At 40.6% G+C, this 20,661-nt stretch overlaps 1 protein-coding gene and 1 long non-coding RNA gene across 6 annotated transcripts in view; both read right to left on the bottom strand.

The window, feature by feature from the left end:
* The window catches only part of STARD13 (StAR related lipid transfer domain containing 13), a 251,988-nt gene that overhangs the window by 117,525 nt on the left and 113,802 nt on the right, over nucleotides 1-20,661 (bottom strand). The gene's annotated exons all lie outside the window — the stretch shown is intronic.
* On the bottom strand, nucleotides 5,807-17,146 carry LOC116574474. The gene is made up of 3 exons (XR_004279333.1): nucleotides 13,409-17,146; nucleotides 8,490-8,497; nucleotides 5,807-5,817 (listed from the first exon to the last, which is right to left on the bottom strand). It is a non-coding gene; the product is annotated as an uncharacterized LOC116574474 (long non-coding RNA).

Here is a 20,661-nt window from a genome sequence, read left to right as displayed (position 1 = left end):
CTCCACGCTCAGTGGGGAGTCTGCTTGAGATTCTCTCTCTCTCTCTCTTCCCCACTCCCTCTGCCCCGCTCCAAGCTCTGTCTCTCACTCTAGAAGTAAAAACAAATAAATCTTTTTTTTTTTTTAAAAAGAGTCATTTGTGAAATGAGAATAAATAAGCAAAATTGGAAGGATCTCCGGTGTTGTTCTATGAATGAAACCCAAGAGCTTCAGTGCGTAACCTTTATGCTGCTTTGCTTATTGGCTTTTTCCACAGAGCTGATGCAGACACATCAGTGTATTTTGGACAAGTGGAAATATCACTGTGTTATGAGCTGAAAGGTATTAAACATGTAGCATTTTCATTTCCTTAAGCATGATGATCTTTTTATTGTTTTATAAGCTACTGCCTTGTGTTTTTCTCTAAATCCTTTCCTTAATGAAAAAAAAAATCGCTTCATAGTAGTATGTGCCTTCCTTCTAGCCTCCTCTTGCAAAAAAAAAATGTATATTTTTAAATGTGTCGATCTATAGTTTAATTGTATCCTTCCTTTTACCTTTCTATGACTAATGGTAATGTTTGATTACAAACTTCAAAAACCACAACTGAAGGAGCACTTGCCCCACACAGCTTGCTCAATCTCCAAACGATTCATCCTTAGAGATGAATTTTATGTGTGCTCTTTCATTCTTTTAAAAATAAGTCATCCTTTTGACCCAACTAATTGTTCAAGTTTTCACTTCTGCCTCATTTAAGTATAAAAAGTCTTTAGTAAAAGGCTACTACTGCCAGGTTATTGTTAAAAGTGACAGGATATTTAGTTTTGAGATTTGATTCTATTATTCAAGTAAGAGAACTCAGTAAACAGACAAGCAGACAATACATGTAAAGTTAATATCCAGCCTAGTCCAGGCAACATTTAGACAAAAAGTCTATTGATCTAACCCATACTATAAAACACACTACCTCTCAACTGCTTCTTAAAGTAGTCATTCTTAACCTTTAGATTTCCAAGAATTTTGACACAGCTCTTGCCATTAAACATTTGGCATATGTAAAAACACTTTTTCTTATAATTTCTGAAGTTTTTTAAAGAGATAAGAAGTCACCAAATTGAGAACCCCAGCGGCCCACCTACCGCCCAAGGAAACAAAAACTAAGTAGGTTCTTCCAGCAAAGCAAACTCCATCCACTTCAATACTCTTAAAAGGCCACTACAAAAATGCCTCGGTGACCAGTTGCTTTTAGTCCATGTCAACCTGGGAGCTCTGCTCCACCCTCCAATGGGAAGTCTCAGACGTTGCATGGCGCTAACATCAGACAGATCAGACGGCAATCCGTCAAGCCACGCTCTTCAAAAGTACCAGTCCCAGTCCTCTCTAACCTACTGCAAGGTCTGTCTTGTAGTGAGGGACTCATACTCAACTTACTGTCCTCAGCTACAGCTCAAAATATGGTCCCAGCTGCTACAACTCTCTAGATTTAAACCCAGGGCTAATTTGTTCCAGAATTACTTTCCACATCAATGCTCCGAAAATACTCTGCAGGTTTAATCCAAAAGATGGCAAGGAAGCCTCCCTGTGAAAGAGTGAAGCTGGCCTAACGCCTAGGGAAAAGCGAGAATATTTCCAAGTACAGAGTTCTGTCTATGGCACCCCCCCTCTCCCCATGGACAATTAATTCTCTCATCAGCACAGTTGCCTAATATTTCTATTCTGGTTTAACCCGGGCAAAACAGTTCCTTTCAAATGAAGATAAGGTTGACATCTCAAATACCCTAGAGAAGGTAATCTGGGGCTTTAAAACCACTTTCAGTTGGAAATGACCTTGCAGGAGGAAGCAGGAAGGGAGGTAGGAGGCTGGATACACACCGAGATACTAGAGACAAACGTGGCATATTTCCCCAAGTCCCAGTTTAACTAGGACGAGCCCCACAAAGAACAGCTGTCAAATCAACAAGTCTTGACCAAGTGCCAGGAGCTGTGGTAGGGAGCGAGGGTCGACTGATGGTAAGACTGCAAAACAGAGCGCCGCGCAGGGCTCCGTGGGAGCTCAAGGCCTGCGGCAGAAACAAGCCCTTTGCGAGCCAACTTGTAATAACAACTTGAACATGTGACTGAATGTGCACGAGTCAGTAAAAGTGAACAACGGAGAGGAAAATTTCACCACCGTTCCTCATTTCCTTGCCTTCAAACACACTATTACACTATTAAATAAGAAATCAAATGGAGAAATATTTGGGGGGTTGCCTAATTCTCCGAGGTCACACCACAGCTTCACACGTTTGAACACAAGATCTCTGCAGTTCCACGGCGTGTCCACTAGAGGCCTGTGAAGAGCTTTCCTCCCCCATCCACAGGCTCATAACCAAAAAGGCCAGAATTAACAAAAATTTAAGAAATGGTGATCAGACGTCAGTAAGGCAAAGATTGAGTTGATAGGTAACCTCTCCACAAGCACCCTAATTGTGGATAAAATAAGCACAACGCAATGGTCTTTCAAAATGCCACCGTCCTGAAATTGTGAAACTTGTAAAACCCCTCATAAGTAATGGGAAGAACCGAGTTAAAGGAGGTAGGGTTTTGAAGGCTTCGGCAACAATTCCAAAAGGCCACCAGGCTCCGGCAGGCTCTGACTAGGCGGAAGTGTACACCAAGGGGGAAGCAGCCCTTATAAAAACCGCCAGGGGCCTGTAGTAGGGGCTTCCGAGGAAAGGGGGGGGCGTTCAGATCTTCAAGTGCATACTAACTACAAAAGGCAGGGAACTCACAGAGGGAAGGGTCCTGGGTGGGAAGGCGTCTGGGAAAGTAAACAAAGCAGTAATTTAAGACAGATGGGCCAAGAAAGGACTTCCTAAATAGTGATTCCATAGAAGTAAACAGGGGAGACAGATGAGATATGGTGTGAGGACAGAGAATGAAACAGACCCTAAGGTGAGAACTCTCAGCTGCAGGGAGAGAGGGTGAGTTAAAGCAAAACAACGAAACGTGCCGGATCTATGAACACAGCTGCAAACTCTGTATGCAAAGGAAGGATTGCTAGAAGAGACCAGGCGCCTTGGACGGTCCTCTTACCATCTCATCAAACGGAACAGTGTCTCATGTCACCGCAGCCCCCCAAAACATAAAGAGAAACACGAAAATGCACTTCAGCTGCCCTGCGTGTGCACGTGTGTGCACACACACACGTACAGCTTCTGTTCTATTTCCAGAAATGGCCTGTTTTTCACTAGGTTTGGTTAATTAGCAATCAGGAGCTGTATGAGGTTTGAAGAAAGAACTCTTTGTTTGGAAAACCTGTGAAAATATTCCCTCAGCAGCTTGTAACTTTCCCTACAGATCACCCTGGCCCCGAGGACAAGCCCAGGTGCCAGAGGCCCTTGGGATCCCACACAGAGCTCACATTCAAAAGGCAGTTCTCTTTGTTGTCCCCTAGGAGTTAAGCCTTAATGGGTTTACAATTTGCAGGCTTTTTTGGAGAGTGGCTTGGCGGTTGTTGCCGGCTGCCAGAAATTGAGCGGAGACAAGCCCTGGTGAATCCCACAGCTGTTGTGGCTGCTCCGGCTGCTCTGCTGGAGAGAAGAGCAGTTGCCTGAGGCATTTCAAAGATGTGCAAGAACATAGGGACACTTTATGAGTCCTGGAAGTGAATTTGCAATTCCTGGGAACAGATGGTCAGTCCACATGGTGGAAGAAGAATTTCAGAGCTATCCTTCTTCGGTGAAGACCATGGCAAATGGTAATTCACGGAGTCTTTGTGTGCCCATATAAATCCTTTGTGGAAAAAGTATGAAACTATAATGTGATATTATCATCTGTTGCCAGGTAGTGTTATTGTCATCCCCCTGACTTCTAAACCTAAACAATCACAACTTTCACAGTTATCAACCAGTTCCTGCCCATCTTACTGTCTTTAAAAGGAAAAACGGATGTTGTGCTTCTGGGAGAAATATGGCAAATACTCATCCTGGCTCACTGGGTTTCACGGAGATGTCAGTCAGAATACTGTCCTACTTCGTCCAGCCCTTGTTTCAGAAAATCTTCACCTTAAACTGAGACCATGGACGGTGGGTCAGTGTTGAATGATTCTGAGAGTGGAGAATTTTATAATTTCCTCTTATCAGTGACACCCACTATTCCCCCCACCCCATCCTTCCAGTCAAGGACTGCCTGCTTTTTGAAACACAGAATTCTCTTTTGCTGAAATCTCTGCCTACTTCCTGTTCATTTCATGTTGATTCATCTGAGGATCACATTATCTCTTCTAAAACATTGTTTATTTAGTCCACTATGACGCCCGGGGTCAGTCTCTACTCATTTCGTATCCGAATGATTAATTCGGATGCTTTTAAGTACTCTGACGTACAAAGCAACAGCTAGGCAGGAATCAAGGGTCACAAATGTAAGATGCTAAAAATCTGGTGAAGAAAACAGAAACACTTGGGGAAAAATTCTAATACCTAATTCTAATAACATGTTAGAGGTGTAATCAGAATGCTGTAGGCATTTAAGGAGGGGAAAAAGTAATTCTTAATTCCTACTGGGAAGATTGGGACATTAGTTTTGACTGGAACAGAATTTAAGCTGGTCATGTGTAGACTAATCTATCAATCCAGTTTTAAACCGGAAGTCTTGGATCCCCTGAAATCTTTTAGTTGGATACCAAACTACAAAGGACAATCAGAACTCAGCATTTATCTCAAGGGTAAGACATGGTGAGGGATAGTCTCGACAGCAGTAGGCTGTGAGTGGTAATGAGTAGGCTGGCCAGGCCTTAAGGTTGCTGACTCAGTGGCCATCCATGCATAAGGTCCTAGGGAAGGGGATCAAGATAATCAGGCAGGACAGAAGGACCCAGACTTTTCACTGTGCTTCTATTTTTGCCCAGCACATCATGTAAGGCACCCCAGAGAAAAGGCTCGGGGCCTGGCTGGTGGTGGTCAGAGCAGCCCTCATTACTGGACATGTATCCTACCGCTTTACAGTTCTCGAACTTAAAGGAGGAATAGATTTAGGGAGTTGGGAAGTTGTATTTTGTACCCAGAGCATCTTGAATGGAAGGGAGCTTAATAAAAAACTTATAGCATGCTCTCACATTTATTACCTCACCTTTGAGCCTTATACACTCATGAGGTAGGAAACTGAAAGAAGAAAGAATGGCCTCACGCGGATGGCCAGAAGTTGCAAATGGGATTCAAACTGCCAGTTGGGCTTTCTGACTCCAGGGCCAGTGGCACTTCTCTAACTTTTTAAGATGACTGAGCTTTAACTGAAACTTTAAAGAGTTTAATAACCTAATGGTTCGGTGTCATCTTAGCATGTGTATTCTGTTCAGTCATCTAGATCCCTGGCTAGTATATTAAATCTCATTGACTCCAGGACAGATAAAAAAGCAATCACTCAATCTATAACCACTTGTCTCTTCTCCTTTCCTCCAGAACCATGCAATCATAGTCCAAAAACTTCACAATGTGTATCAAGCACCACTGAATCCACAGGATGCTCTCTGAGGCATCATGAATGAGCCAAAGAAAGATAGGACTAATCACATTTATATGTACAGGTGACTTAAAATTATATGTATACACAGAAAAATTTGCTAGGTTGATTGTAACTGAATAGACTCTTGCTTCTGGGGCCCCCCTGAAGTAGTGATTACATCAAGCAGAAGCTGAATATCTACCCCGCACAATGAAGTACTACTGACTATTACCTGCTTTTGTTGTCATAAATTGGTTTTTCTGTCCCTTTGTCCTCAAGGGGCTTTGAATATTGTTTTTCTGAGAAAATGCTCCTCGGGATACAGGGACCTGGCCCAGTTATTTTCAAAGGAAACACCTAGCCGTCCTCTCTTTATAGCTCGATGTCTTCAAACTTATCACAAGTTCTTCCTCTTTAATTCACTGGTTCCCGGATGCCTGGGTGGCTCAGTGGGTTAAGTGGCTGCCTTTGGCTTGGGTCATGATCCCAGGGTCCTAGGATCAAGCCCCACGTCCAACTCCTTGCTCAGTAGGGAGCCTGCTTCTCCCTCTCCCTGGTATTCTGCCTGCTTGTGCGCGCACACATACACTCTCTCCCTCTTTGTAAAATAAATAAAACTCATATTTTAAAAATTCACTGGTTCTCGAAAACTTTCTGTCACTCATCTCCCATGCACACTTTCACAACTGGCTGTGGATTTCTGTCAGTCAAATGGGACTCCTTGTTATTCACCCACCTTATAAGATTTTTGAGAAAGTTAACAGCAAAACTTGAGGGAATCATTAGTGAATTGATAGGTTCGTTTCTCATAACTTGTTTTTTAAGGAAAGCTAAAATACTGGGATTGTAGCATTCTGCCTCCAACAAGTTAAGCTCTCTTTGGCCTAAGGTAAGTCACCTAATTTGATATTTCTATCAGTTTCTGTGTGTAAAGCAAGGACAATAATCATTATCGAGCTTATTGGGATTACCCAGTTTAATTAATTCTGACTGAAAAACACCATGAAAAAAAAAATCCACTCTGTAAATGCTCCATAACAACAACTGTACACAATAATTAAGTGCTTCTAACTCCAAAACCTATGATTCTTTTTGTAATACATTTATTCATTCTCTGGTTCCTACCCTACCCAGTTCTTCCACTACAAAAATGAATCATTCATGGTGAATTTGTATGTTTTTTTCTGCACTTCTTGCTTTCCAACATTTTAAGGATGTTAAGTATTGTCAAAGAAAATGAGAAAAGGCTCAGAAAACTCCTCCTTGTGGTCTCCCTGAGACATCAGTGCAATGGTTCTCAAAGTGGAATCCTCAGACCAGAGCCATCAACAACACTTGAGACCCAGTTTCCAAACTGTGTCCCGAGGTACACTGGGGCACTGTGGTATACTCACAGGGGCACCATGGGACACCTCAAAATTTCAAGGGACTCCCAGCAATACTAGATACCTGTCAGACACTGAGCAAATTACTAGTTCAAGGTGGCCGACAGTTTTGGCATGAGCTCAACAGTCCTTTCTATAACGCTGTATCCTTGCAAAGGCAACACCCTGAGATCATGACCTGAGCCCAGGACAGATGCTTAATTGACTGAGCCACCAGGCCTCCGGTTTAGTAACCTCTGATATGAGAATTGCTACACCTGTGAATCTTAGGCCCCACCCCAGACTTACTGACTCTAAAACCTGAAATGCTGGGGCGGGGCGGGGAGGGGGGTGGTTAGGGAGGTGGGGGGTAGTGAGGCACCATGACCTCTGTTTTGGCCAGGCCTCCAAGCTATTCTAATGCACATACAAGTTTGAGAACTATTGAGGTAGTGCGCGACCCAAAAGTAAAACTAGTTATGTTAGGGCATGTGGATATTCAGTTCTCAAATTAATATCAAGCCAATCTCAGTTTGCATAAAAAAATACAGAAATGGCCCAACTCAGGCAATAAAAAACCCAACCCAAACTAGTTGGTTTACATACATATATTTCTGTATATACTTTCCAGTCGTTCTGTAATTTTAGAATGATGAAACACACTGAATTGTAAATAATTTGTGCTTTCTCTTTACCCTATGGCATTCTGGAGAGCCCACAATGCCTTTTGATTCCTGAACACTGAATCATTCTATTACTCAGTGTTTCAGATTGTTGAGAATGAATCACATCATTTCTTTCAGAAGGCAAAATTTAAGACTGGCCAGTAGAGCATGATGCAAAATCCCTGGCAGCATCTGATCTACGCTGTCCTCTGCATTTACACAGAACAGGGCATACCTCACACAAGCTGACAGTTTTTCCCTGAAGAAGAGTCAGAAGGGATGCGGGGTGTGAAGACCACCGGCTGTGGTAAAAGCTCATGGTTTCTGAGTGTTAGAGATTCTGAGTAAAATCTCTTCAGCTGAGTAAAAGATCTCAGTATTTCATTCCATTTAATCCCATTAAGCCTTTGTACATATGCAGAGATTTCCAAAGTTTTGAGGACTAAATCAGAAGCTTTCAGCAACAGTCTTCTCTGGGAGGCCTGCTATTTCCTTAGCAGTATGCTGGTCGAATGCTGAGCATAACAAGGAAGCTAGTCAGGAAATCGCAGCCATCAGAATACAGAAGAGAATCTTAATTAACTTGAATCCTCTAATACTGGTGATTTTTTTTTTTTTTTAGTGCTTAAGTTTGAGGGGATAGAAAGCCAGGGCCACCAAGCACCAAGTGGGCTTCAATTTCTCAAGGCCAGTGAGGCCAGTGCCTTACTAACTCTCTGGCTCACAGGAGTTACTGAAGAGATTTCTTCAGCGTTCTTCCTCAATGCAATAATTTTTAGAAATTAATGTATAGCCGTCTTCTGAGGTCAGCACAACTTAATTTGCTTCTCCTGAACACTTCAGTCTCCTCTTCAAAGTTTAATACTTTTGGACTACTGTCTCCTAACTGAAAGTCTTTCTTTGCGTGGATATGCTCTTACTAAAGTACTTTTCATTTTCTCTGCTTTGTTTCCTTTCTTCTCCGTCTTCTCATGTACATGATTTCCCCAAATATCTGCACCTTGACCTCTTCTCTTCCCACACCAGCCTTCTAGAGAGTCATCCCACCCCTAGGAATTCAACTTTCTCCACTTGCAGGGGATACCCTAATCCCTCTCTGTACTCTGAACCTCTCCATGAAACTCCACCTATTTTCCAAATCCTAGTCTCAGATATCCAACTACCACCTGACTATTAAGTTGACCTGCACCCCAACTGAACTCAGTATCTTTCCCAGGAGCTAGGATTTGTCTCCTTAACATGCTCGATATTCTTTTTTTATTTTTTAATTTAAAGATTTTTATTTATTTATTTGACAGAGAGAAATCACAAGTAGGCCGAGAGGCAGGCAGAGAGAGAGAGAGAGGAGGAAGCAGGCTCCCCGCTGAGCAGAGAGCCTGATGCGGGACTCGATCCCAGGACCTGGGAGATCATGACCTGAGCCGAAGGCAGCGGCTTAACCCACTGAGCCACCCAGGCGCCCCATGCTCGATATTCTTATTTGAACTTCTATTCTCAGCTAACTAGCTAAAACAAACAAAATATATAATGAGGCCACCTTGTAATCCTTATTTTTTAGCCCTCACTTTCACTCAGTTAATTAATTCATAACACATCTATATATTGAGTTCCTGCCAGGTGAAGGTACAAGGTCAGTGTTGGTCATGTAAGACTCAGTCCTTGTCTTCTAGAGGGTAAATAGGTTTATTTTGTAATATCTTGTTTCTCCTTGCTGTTTCTACCATTGACACATTTTGGAGTGGCCTTACTTGTCCTCTCTGAACTATTACAATGGACTCTTTTTCTGATCTTTCCATAGCCAACTTCTTGCTTCTCCAGGTAATTCTATATCTTGGTGCTAAATAAACACTCCTACATTATACCACTCAGCAGTGTGATCCTCTGATCAAAAATTCCCATCTCCCTTTCCTCTCTCCACCCCTGCAAGACCCACTTAACCAATCTTGTCAAAATCTTGTAAGAAAAAGCTTGCCACAACCTCCACTGAAGACACTATGTTTTCTGAAAAATTTTTTGCCTTTAACCTTAACTAACTGGGTTGAAAATGAGTCTTTTGTATCTCAAAATAAAATGAAAATCCTATCTGGAGATAAAAATCAGAGTAAGCCAGGCTTAGAGAACTGTTCAGTAGCACTGACAGCATTTTCACAAGAAGAAATAGATCAAATGATGTCTTGCAGGAATACATCTCATGTAAACCATACAGAGTAACTGATTAGTATTATTTATGAACATAGCAGTAGGAAGAAGAAATATGATTTGAGCCCACTGACTAGTTGTGGTGAAAAATAACATAAAATTTTCATCTTAAAAATTTTAAGCATACAGTATATGAATGTTACTTATATGAACACTACTGTACAACAGATCTCTAGAGCTTCTCATAAAACAGGAAACACTTCACCAAGTCCCTATTATCTCCCTCCTCACCCCAGCCCTGGCAATCACTATTCTATTTTCTGTTTCTGTGCATTTGACTACACTGGGTACCTCACACAAAGGGAATCATACAGTATTTCTTTTTTGTGATTGGCTTATTTCACTTAGTATCACATCCTTAAGGTTCTCCATGTTATAGCATGTAATTGGATTTCCTTCTTTTTTTGAAACTGAATAATATTCCATTGTATATATATATACCACATTGTCTCTACCCTTTCAACTGTTGCTGGACATGTAGATTGCTTCCACCTATTGGCTATTGTCAATGATGCTGCAGTAAACATGGGTGTGTAATATCTCTTGGATATCCTTTTTCAATTCTTGTGGATATATACAAAGAAGCGGGATTGCTGGATCATATGGTAATTCTATTTTTATTTTTTAAAATTTTTTGAGGAAATTCCATACTGTTTTCCATAGTAGATAAACTATTTTGCTTTCCCACCAACGTCGTACAAGGGTTTTAATTTCTCTACATCCTCACCACACCTGTTATTTTCTGGGTTTTGTTTTGCCTTTTTTTTTTAATAATGGTCATTCTAATGGGTGTGAGATGATATCTCATTGTCGTATTAATTTTCATTTTCAGGTGGGGGGTTTTTTTGCTATTGAGTTGTAGAAGTCCTTTATATATTTTGGATGTTAAGCCCTTATCAGATACATGGTTTGCAAATATTTTCTCCTATTCCATAGGTTAGCTTGTCATTCTGTTGACTGTTTCCTTTGCTGTGCATAGGTTTTAATAGTTTGATTTAATCTCATTTGTCTATCTTTGCTTTAGCTGCCTGTACTTTTGGTGTCATAGCTAAGAAATCATTGCCAAATCCAATGTTATGAAGATTTTCCCCTATGTTTTCTCCTAGTTTTACAGATTCAGGTCTTACTTTTAGATCTTTAATTCAGTCTGAATTATTTTTTGTATACTTTGTAAGGTAAGGGTCCAACTTCATTCTTTTGCATATGTAGATATCCAGGTTTTTTCCAGCACTATTTGTTGAAGAGAGTATCCTTTCCCCATTGTATAGTGCCCTTGATGCCCTCATTAAAGATCATCTGTGACCATACACATGAGAGTTTATTTCTGGGCTCTCTCTTCTGGTTTATATGTCTCTATGCTAGTGCCATACTGTTTTGATTGCTGCAGCTTTGTATTAGGTTTTGAAATCAGGATGTGTGGGGTCTCAAGTTTTGTTCTTCTTTCTCAGAATTATTTCACCTATTCAGGGTTCTTTGAGATGCCATGTGAATTTCAGGCTGATTTTTTTTTTCTGCATTTGAAAAAACTCCAGTGGGATTTTGACAGATAGACATTGCACTGAATCTGCAGATTGCTTTGGGTAGTATGGACATTTCAGCAATATTAAGTTTTATAATCCATAAACATGGAATGTCTTTCCATTTGTTTATGTCTTCCTTAATTTCCTTCAGCAAAGTTTAATAGTTTTCAGCATGCAAAATTTCTTGCCATTTTGGCTAAGTTTATTCTTAAGTATTTATTCATTTCTGATGTTATTATAAGGAGAATTGTTTTAATTTTCTTTTGGATTGCTCATTACTATACTCAGTATATAGAAATGCAACTGATTTTTATGTGTTGCCTTTGTATATAGTTACTTTGGTGAATTTATTTATTAGTTGTAATATGTTTTTCTGTGTGTGGAGTCTTAGGGTTTTCTACATACAAGAACATGTCATCTGTGAATAGAGATACTTTTTTATTTTTTAGATTTTTTTTTTAATTTATTTGACAGAAAGAGATATCACAAGTAGGTGGAGAGGCAGACACAGAGAGAGGAGGAAGCAGGCTCCCTGCTGAGCAGAGAGCCCGATGCGGGGCTCAATCCCAGGACCCTGGGATCATGACCTGAGCTTTAACCCACTGAGCCACCCAGGTGCCCCTGTGAATAGAGAGATACTTTTACTTTTTCCTTTCTAATCTGGATGCATTGGCAGAATGATACTACTAATATATTACAAATGATGAAATTGTGTTCTTTCAGATTTATGACATTATTGTGAGGATTCTATGGTTTATGCATATAAAATTGTTTTATAAACTATTTTAGTATCACTGATTTCTACAGTCACTGAACATACTGCCACTCATTGTAAATAGACTCTAAGTTATTTCTTAGGACTCATTGAGGCTGATAAAGACAAAACAAGAGAATGAGTAAAAGGAATCTACTGGATGTTTAAAATCTAGGTAAGAAATAACTTGGACCTTCAGAGTTATTGTGGAGTAACAGAACACAACTGCAAACCAAACTTTGTATTGATGTTAAACTAAAACGAAAGCTATGACTTGCAATAAAATAACTTTGGGTACTGCCTCAGATGCATTTTCTAGGTGATTTCAGTCTGAATGTATATAAAAATGGAAAAGAAATAAGATGAAATACTACAAAATTAGTAGGAGTTTTATGGCTAAAACTATTTTTAAAACACCCTTTGTTTTTTATGTATTAGGTCTGATGTATTCAGAGGTTTAATTGGTATGTCTGTCTGTTTTTCTGTTGTTGGATCTTGCAAGACCCATTAATCCCCCTAAATTAGAAGATACATATTACTAGTTCCTATAGCAAAAATAACACCAATTCCTCCTAAACTGCTGGTTATCGGAAGCATGGATTGAGACTCAGAAAATACTTCTCCACTGAACACTTCTTTCTGACCTACTGCTTATAGGAATTCCTGCTTCCTCTCTACTGCTGTTTTGCCAGCAGAGACAGGATGGGATGATGCCCCCATCATCCCATCCTAGCCCCCACCCCTATAGTGCTAAACACTTCCTCTTTTTCCTCAGTACCCTCTGAATACATCAGACCTAATACATGACCATACTCAGTTCTCCTTCATTTGAATCACACTATCTCCTACCTTTGGCTAGATCCACAAACATTCATTCAACAAACATGTATTGAAACATGTTTTTAAAAAATGTTCAAACATGTTAAAAAGCTTTGAAGTGCAAAATGAAATAGAAACTTTGTGTGTGTCTGTAAGGAAGAGGTAAACATCAAAGATATATATTTCAGAGTAGAGACTTTCTCTGAAGTCACAGATTCATAATAGTATGACCAATTCAAAGAGCCGAGGAACGTAGTTTATGAGGGTGAAGTGTCCTGTGCGGGAGAATGGCTAGGTTGAGGCCAAGAATGAAGGGCCTTTTACACCACCTTGAGGAGTCTGTAGTTTAATCCCATGGACCAAAGAATTAGAGATGAATTGTTTTCTTCTAAAACACCTCTAGCAAAAGTGTGGAAGCTGAACCATAAAGGAGGGAGAACGCCTATTGCTGGGCCACTAGCAGCTACACCACCAGGACAGTGGCAGCCCAGACTGGGTGGGGTGCTGTGGGAGGGTGGGCAAATCAGGTTCCCCAGTGCCCTTCACTTTTCTCGTAACATCTTCTTTTGCAAAACTTGTAGATTTTCATGTTATCAGTGGGCTATAATTTCTCTGGGGGAAAGGAACCATTTCCTGTCAAACCCAAACCTGACATGAAATCTAGAATATCTTAGAGGCTTAAGAGACATCTGCTCCGGGAAGGAAGGCAGAAATCACAGGTAGATGTGAGGTAGAGAGAGATGAAGTTCATGGTTCCAAGGCTCCTTACCTGGGCAATTATTTGGATGGTAATACCTTTATCTGGAAAGGGCATAAAGTGAAAGATGCAAATAAGGATGAGGGAGGTGAGGGTGGAGAGTTAGCAAGTTCTCTGCAGATGAGCTGGTTTTGAGACGCCGGAGGAGCAGCGAGGTAGTTACCTGAAGTCCATGCCTTTTTGCTTGCCTTTCTGGGGTTGAGGAGAGAATACAGGAGGTATTAATATAATTGCTGACTGACAACTGCTATGTAACTGGCACTTTGCTAAGTGGGTCTAGACACACTGACTCTACCTCTCATAACAATCATGATAACGGGGCATCACTCTCAAGAGATGAGGAATTTAAGCTTGAATAGGTTAATCATTTCTCCAAGATCGTGTTACTAGGAAGCAGTAAAGTGGGATTTGAATTCAGGTCCTCCGAACTTTGAAGTTATTAGTCACTTTCTCACCGCCTTCCGCCTCTCCTCACCATCTCGCCTCTTCACTCCAGCACCTTACAGTCCACTCTCTATGGACACTTACCAAGAGACCTGCATTAATTTCTCCCAGTGCAGTATGCTCCTTTGCAGTTTGACTGACCACTCCTTTTATCAAAAGAGCTCTTGAATCTGGGCTTGGTGGTGTGAATTGCTCAGACCAGCAAACAAAGCAGAAGCGATATGGTGCAACATATGAGCCTAGGGTTGAAGAGTTCTTTTAACTTCCACACTGACCCTTTTGGAACATGAGACAAGAAGCCCAGGCTAGCTTCCCTGAGGATCAGAGAACACAGAGACAAGCCTAGCTGACAACCAAACCAAACCACCAGGCACATGAGGGATTGGTCACTAGACTCCACCAAGCTTCCAGATGACTTTTGGCACATGAGAGAACAGCAGAAGAACCTAGTAGCTGAGCCCTGCCCAAACTGCCAACATACAGAATTGTGAACCAATAAATGATTATTGTTTGCAGTCATTAAGTTTGGAGTGGTTTGTTACTTAGCAAAAGATAACCGATATAACTCTACCCTCAGATATATCCATTGAGCTGTCTCTGATGAGAGAAGGAAACTCCTTATCACGAGGAGAGAGGAAGAAAGTGTCACATGTCAGAGGCAGTTCTAGACATTTCAATTTATTTGGAACATCTGCATCTTTTTGCTAAAAATAATAGAGAACTATTAATATTGTATAGTTGAGTTTCACTATGAGTTAAACAGGTTATTGTAGGTCAGTAGGAAATTCAGCATGCTTGACTATTGGTTCTAGGGGGTAATGTTCCTCATTGAATCAACTCATTTATAAACTCACATGTTGGTAAGCTAAGGGTGATATTTCCGAAGACATGATACTTCCACCTCATAAAAGCAGATCAGACAGAAAAGAGAGGACAGTGAGAAATCAGACAGAACACAATCCCCTTCTGCATTTTCACCCTTGCAGGAACGTTTATGAAAGGAAGAGTATCCTGCAACTGCAAAAGACTGCAGACGTGCTTCTAAAGTCTTGTGTTCTGGGAAGAGAATGGCTTTCAGCCGTAATTGAATCATTCGGGACCACATTCTGTGGGCACCCTAAGGTGATTATGCTCAGAATGGAGGCTTTCAGAATGTCATTTAGCAAAGGAAAACATGGCGGGATACCAGTAATAAACTAATGCCCTCGAGCGACTCATTTTTTATAGCAACCTAATTGAAATGTACAAATTGCATAATGCTCCCTGCTTGTGAGAGGGGGCAGGCCTGAAATTCAGATGATTGATTCTGAAATTTAGCCACTAAGATAAGGTTTCTTCTTCAACAGAAAATATGTCACTGATCTAATTTCCGAGCAGCCAAGATAAGTGGAACTGTCATTCTGTCCTCCTATTGGAAAGATCCTTTGTCTTCCACATGAAAAGAAAGCTGCACAGACACATCTTTTTTTTTCTAAAATAGATTTCTGCCCTTTCATTCATTCTTTTTTTTTTAAAGTAATTTAAAAAGTTGATTAAATTAACTGGTAAACTCAAGGCCAGATTCTGCTTTTAAATGCACACTTGTGGTTACCGTATGCAGCAGAAGAGAGATATGGCCTAAGGACAACAATTGTATTTTATTCACTGTAGAAGTGGGGATATTTGGAAGGTGCATAAAGGGGGAGGGACAGGCCTGCCTGTTATGCAAAGCAACATCACAAAGAATGAGCTCAAGCTTGGCGATTTCTTAAAAATTATAATTCCCTTTTGTGTGTGTGAGTAGAAGGGCAACTGTACTTTATTCACAGGTATAAATGCTTTGTCTTTCTTCTGAAACAAAAGATAATAAATCCCAGGGCTACAATTTAAGACCTGAGTGTCAGAGTGAACCAAGAGGAAATGACTTAAGATGAATAAGTAACTGTCTTGTTTCACAAAGGAGAGATGTGTGACCATCCTTAAGTTAGGGTTGGATAAAACATGACCTATTCATTCACTTTGTATGTACCTAATGCACCCAGAAACAAGCATACAGATCTCTGGTCATTGTCGGCTGGAATGTATTAGATCATGAGCTTTGTATGGCTGTCTTTGTCTAGGTCTGAATGTCTAGGAGTAGAAAAGCAACTCCTAAAATTGCTGCTTTCTTTTAATGAACACACCCATCCAAAGTCTAGTTTTATATCTCAACCAACAACTTTTTTTATTTTATTGAATTCTACTGAATAAATATTTGTTGAGCACTTCCGGTGATGAACACCAGTGTGTAGACACAACAGAGGATGCAAAGACACATAAGACATTCTCAAACTTCACTCAGCTTATTGGACAGATAAGTTAAAAACATTCATGACCATAAGACAAACACAAATAGGCAGAAAAAATGAAAGAGAGAGAGAAAGAGAGAGAGGACAAAACAACACAGAATGGGGTTTCAAAGACAAGAAGGAATTCATCTGCTGGCAAGAGAATTAAGATTGCTTTATGGCAAAAGAACCTCAAAGGACAGCTATAATTTCAATAGGCAATGATGAAATAATGGGGGCATGGTTAGGGAGAGTTATGGATTGTTCCAGTTTAACGGAATAGCTGGAAAAAGGCCCAGAAGAGAAAGTGCACCGTGGTTGAGTCTGGCTGGAGCCAGGGTTCCAGGAGACAGAAAATTAAAATGCAGGGAAGCTCTAAGGAAGGAGTCAGGGCTTAAGTTAGTAAGTAATGGGGCGACATGAGGAGCAGAGTGCTCTGACAGCTGGATAAGCTTCAACAGGAAGCTTCTCCAACACTGTTTCCATGACAGTTGTGCCATCATGACCAGCACCCTTTCATTCATTGGGAGCTAGTATTTTTGCAACATTTTTCAAGGTACCCAAAAGTTCTACTATCTATAATATATTTAGATAGATGATATATAGATAAAAGCAATATGCAAAACTACACCATCTCAGCTATCCATACATAACTGCATAATCCCATACTCGTGAGTGCTGGAAACAGGACTCACACACACTGTTGCCATCTCCTCAAAGGTATGATTCTCAACATTGGCTACATGTCCCATCACCTGAGGTGCTTAGAAAACAATGTCAGTGTATGGTGACTAACATAACATAATAAAAAATAATAAAAACAAAAAAAGGGGCGCCTGGGTGGCTCAGTGGGTTAAGCTTTTGTCTTTGGCTCAGGTCATGATCTTAGGATCCTGGGATTGAGCCCCGCATCTGGCTTTCTGCTCAGTGGGGAGCCTGCTTCCCCCTCTCTCTTTGCCTGCTTCTCTGCCTACTTGTGATCTCTCTCTCTCTCTCTCTCTCTGTCAAATAAATAAATAAAATCTAAAAAACAAAAAACAATGTCAGGACTGCATACCTCAGACCACCCCCAATTGATGGGTCCCGACACCTTAGGTTTTTGATTTTGTACTTTTGAAAGTTTCATTTATTTGTCAGAGAGAGAGAGAGACAGAGAGAATACAAACTGGGGAGCGTCAGGCAGAGGGAGAAGCAGGTTCCCCACTGAGTGGAGAGTCCAACCTGGGGCTCAATCCCAGAACCCTGGGATCATGACCAGAGCAAAGACTAAGCCACCCAGGTACCCCAACCTTGGGTTTTAATAGCCTAGGTGATTCAAATGTGCTGACAATGTTGGGGCCACTCATGCAAAAAACTTTTCATTCAGTCAATTTAAAGGATCTTCTGAGGGGTTCTTATATATTACAGCACTTCAAGACCCAACAGACCAGAAAAATTAATTTTTAATAAAAGGACATATGACATTTTAAATTTAGATTTCCACTGTGGTCTTGGGTTTTGAATGAGTCAGGACTATCATCAGGAAGAAGAGGAAGATAAAAAAGGAAGAAGAATGTAACACAGGAAGGGAACATAACCTAGATGGTTAATGACAAAGGAATTTTTAGGTGATACATAAAACCAACCAAGCAATTCTGGGTATGTGTGATGTTTTAGAGATTTGTCCACTGTGGTGTCAGACAACAAACCCCTGACTCTGGCCTTTGGATCCTGAGTTACCTCCAACTGGGGTCAACACTTGGATCAGGGAGGGGAGGGGGGGCCTCTGGCAGGAAGTCTAGTGACCTTGACTCTGCATTGATTCCACCCACTCCTCCATTCCTCTTCCTTATTTCTTTTTGTCTCTCTTTTCTTGTTTGTTTGTTTCTTTTCTTGCATCCCTCCCCTGTTGTTGTCCCCTATTTGCTCCACATTTTGTTCTTTCCTCTTCTTTCCCTGCTTCTTCATCTTTCTAATCACTTTTTGTTTTCATCCATACCCTCTTCTTAATTAACCCCAAAATCTGAATTACACAATATTTTAAATTACTAGTCATGTTTATTGAGTGGGTTTGATGTTCTTCAGTCTTACATTTTAGGGTGCCAAAGTGAACATATTATCTAGTTCTCTTTAAAATAAAAAATGTAATCTAAGTTGCTCTTCACTAATAAATGGGGCAGTAATTCTTTATTTTTTCAAGACTTTACTTATTTATTTGAGAGAGAGAGCAAGGGGAGTGGCAGAGGGAGAGGGAGAAGCACACTATTTCCTGAGCAGGGAGTCTGATGCGGGGCTCAATCCCAGGATCCCAGGATCATAACCTGAGCTGAAGGCAGATGCTTAACTAATTGAGCCACCCAGGCACCCAGTGGCAGTAATTTCTGACAAAAGAATACGAAATAAAACTCTCTATCCTCCTGTCCGATATTACTGATAAAAGAGAAGAAATTAATGCTACAGGAAGCATTACAGGACGCTATTGCTTCCTAAATACTTATGAAGTGTATTTCATGCAAATTCTCATGAAAAATATTTGACATTCTTCATGGCATTGAAATGATTGCCAGTTTTATAAATTAAAATGAGAAAAACAAGTTCATAACAAAATAACACCATTTCCCAAATGTTGGGAGGATTTAGGAGCAGGGAAATCAACACACACCCGGAGATTATCACCAGCCATATCCAGCTGTCAATGAATTTCAATCTCAAGAAAACACATTATCAAATGACAGCCTGGTTGACCAAAGAGAAAACACAACACCATCTATACAAATTCTTGAACTTATATTAGCAGTTGGTCTTTTTTTTTTTTTTTTCCTGCTTGTAATGGGTTTCCTAAAACTAAATCAATCCATGCCCATAATTTCTTAAGGGTGAATCTCAAAAAGTAAGATGCAATCGGGAGGGAGATAAACCATAAGAGACTCTTAATCTCACCAAACAAACTAAGGTTTGCTGGGCAGTGCCGGGGTAGGGAGAGGTTGGTTGGGTTATGGACATTGGGGAAGGTATGTGCTATGGTGAGTGCTGTGAAATGTGTCAGCCTGATGATTCACAGACCTGTACCCCTGGTGCAAAGAATACATTATATGTTAATTAAAAAAAGCATTTCTTCTAAGAATCCTTCCTTCATTTCACCTATTTTCTTTAATGCTTTCTTTTCTCAGGGTTTCCTTGGCCACCTACAATGTGCCAGGCAGTTTGGGGGTGGAGGCAATTTACCAACATTGTTCTAATCACTGCAACAATTTTGTGATGTGGATATTCAGAGCACCAATTTAGCACAAGGAAATTAAGGCTCAGAAATGGTAAGTGAACTGTCTATGTCACAATAAACATAAGAGTTGCTATTCAAACCCAAATGCTTAATTCTGATGCCAGTGTCCTTTTCACTTCCTCATAATCTCCCCTCTCTGTTCCTTCCCAATGCCTTCATAAACTAATTACCTAATTTGTTATTAGAGTAAAAGACTAAATCAGACTAAAATAGGAAAAAAGAAAAATTCTAGGAAAGCATGTTCTCAACATCTGAGCAGTAGACATTGCTGGGTATCGTTAAGAAAAATCAGCTACTCTAGGATACTAATTTTCTCCCACTAGTTCCTATTTACCAAGCCAGAAGTATCCCATTATTATCCAGTAATCAGTGTTGCCCTCAATCCAGAAAACAGTGCTGCCCTATTAAGAGTTATGGAGGTGACATGGATTTACTAGCATCTTTGCTTCGGAATCCATGCTGGTCCAGATAGAGCCTAAGACTACATGCTTTTCAAACCATTGTTTCATATTGCTGGGACTTCAAACCCACCGGAAACCCTATTAAGTCATGTCTTCCCATTCTGTACCTATATCTTGATAAACTTAAATGAAAGGGTTTACATTTATTCCTGTTTAATTTCAACCCGTACTTTGCGCCCACTGTTCCATCTTGTTGAAATCTTTTATACTTCTTCCTCTGGCAACTAATCCACCAGCTCTCTCCCCAGGAAGCACACAGCCTTTCCGTACATGCTACCTCCCCGCTGCCTGCCTCCCAAAGCCCCTAGGTCTCCAATTCAACACCCTTGTATTCTTGTTTGCTAGACTTTCCGCTACACAAGGACAAGGCCCTTATCTGTCTTGTTCACTGATGAATCCTGGACTCTGACATAGGGCCTGGCATGGTGTAGAAGCCCGTATGTTTTGAACAAATGAATGAATAAAAGGATGGGGAAAATGGAGACAGGACTGGGAAAGAAAGGGAAGGCAAGAGAAGGAGACGAAAGGAAAACATCATGGAGGAAAGGAAGAGAACAGGATGAGTCCGGGAAATAGAGCTTGGATGCAGTTTGGTATCTAAAACGCTTGAGCGACAAATCATTTAACATCTCTGAGCCTCACATTTTATTTAC

Source organism: Mustela erminea, chromosome 15 (genome assembly GCF_009829155.1).
Source record: "Mustela erminea isolate mMusErm1 chromosome 15, mMusErm1.Pri, whole genome shotgun sequence".
NCBI lineage: Eukaryota > Metazoa > Chordata > Mammalia > Carnivora > Mustelidae > Mustela > Mustela erminea.
The sequence above is the reverse complement of the archived record's forward strand: the minus strand, read 5'-3'. Positions and strand labels throughout refer to the sequence as shown.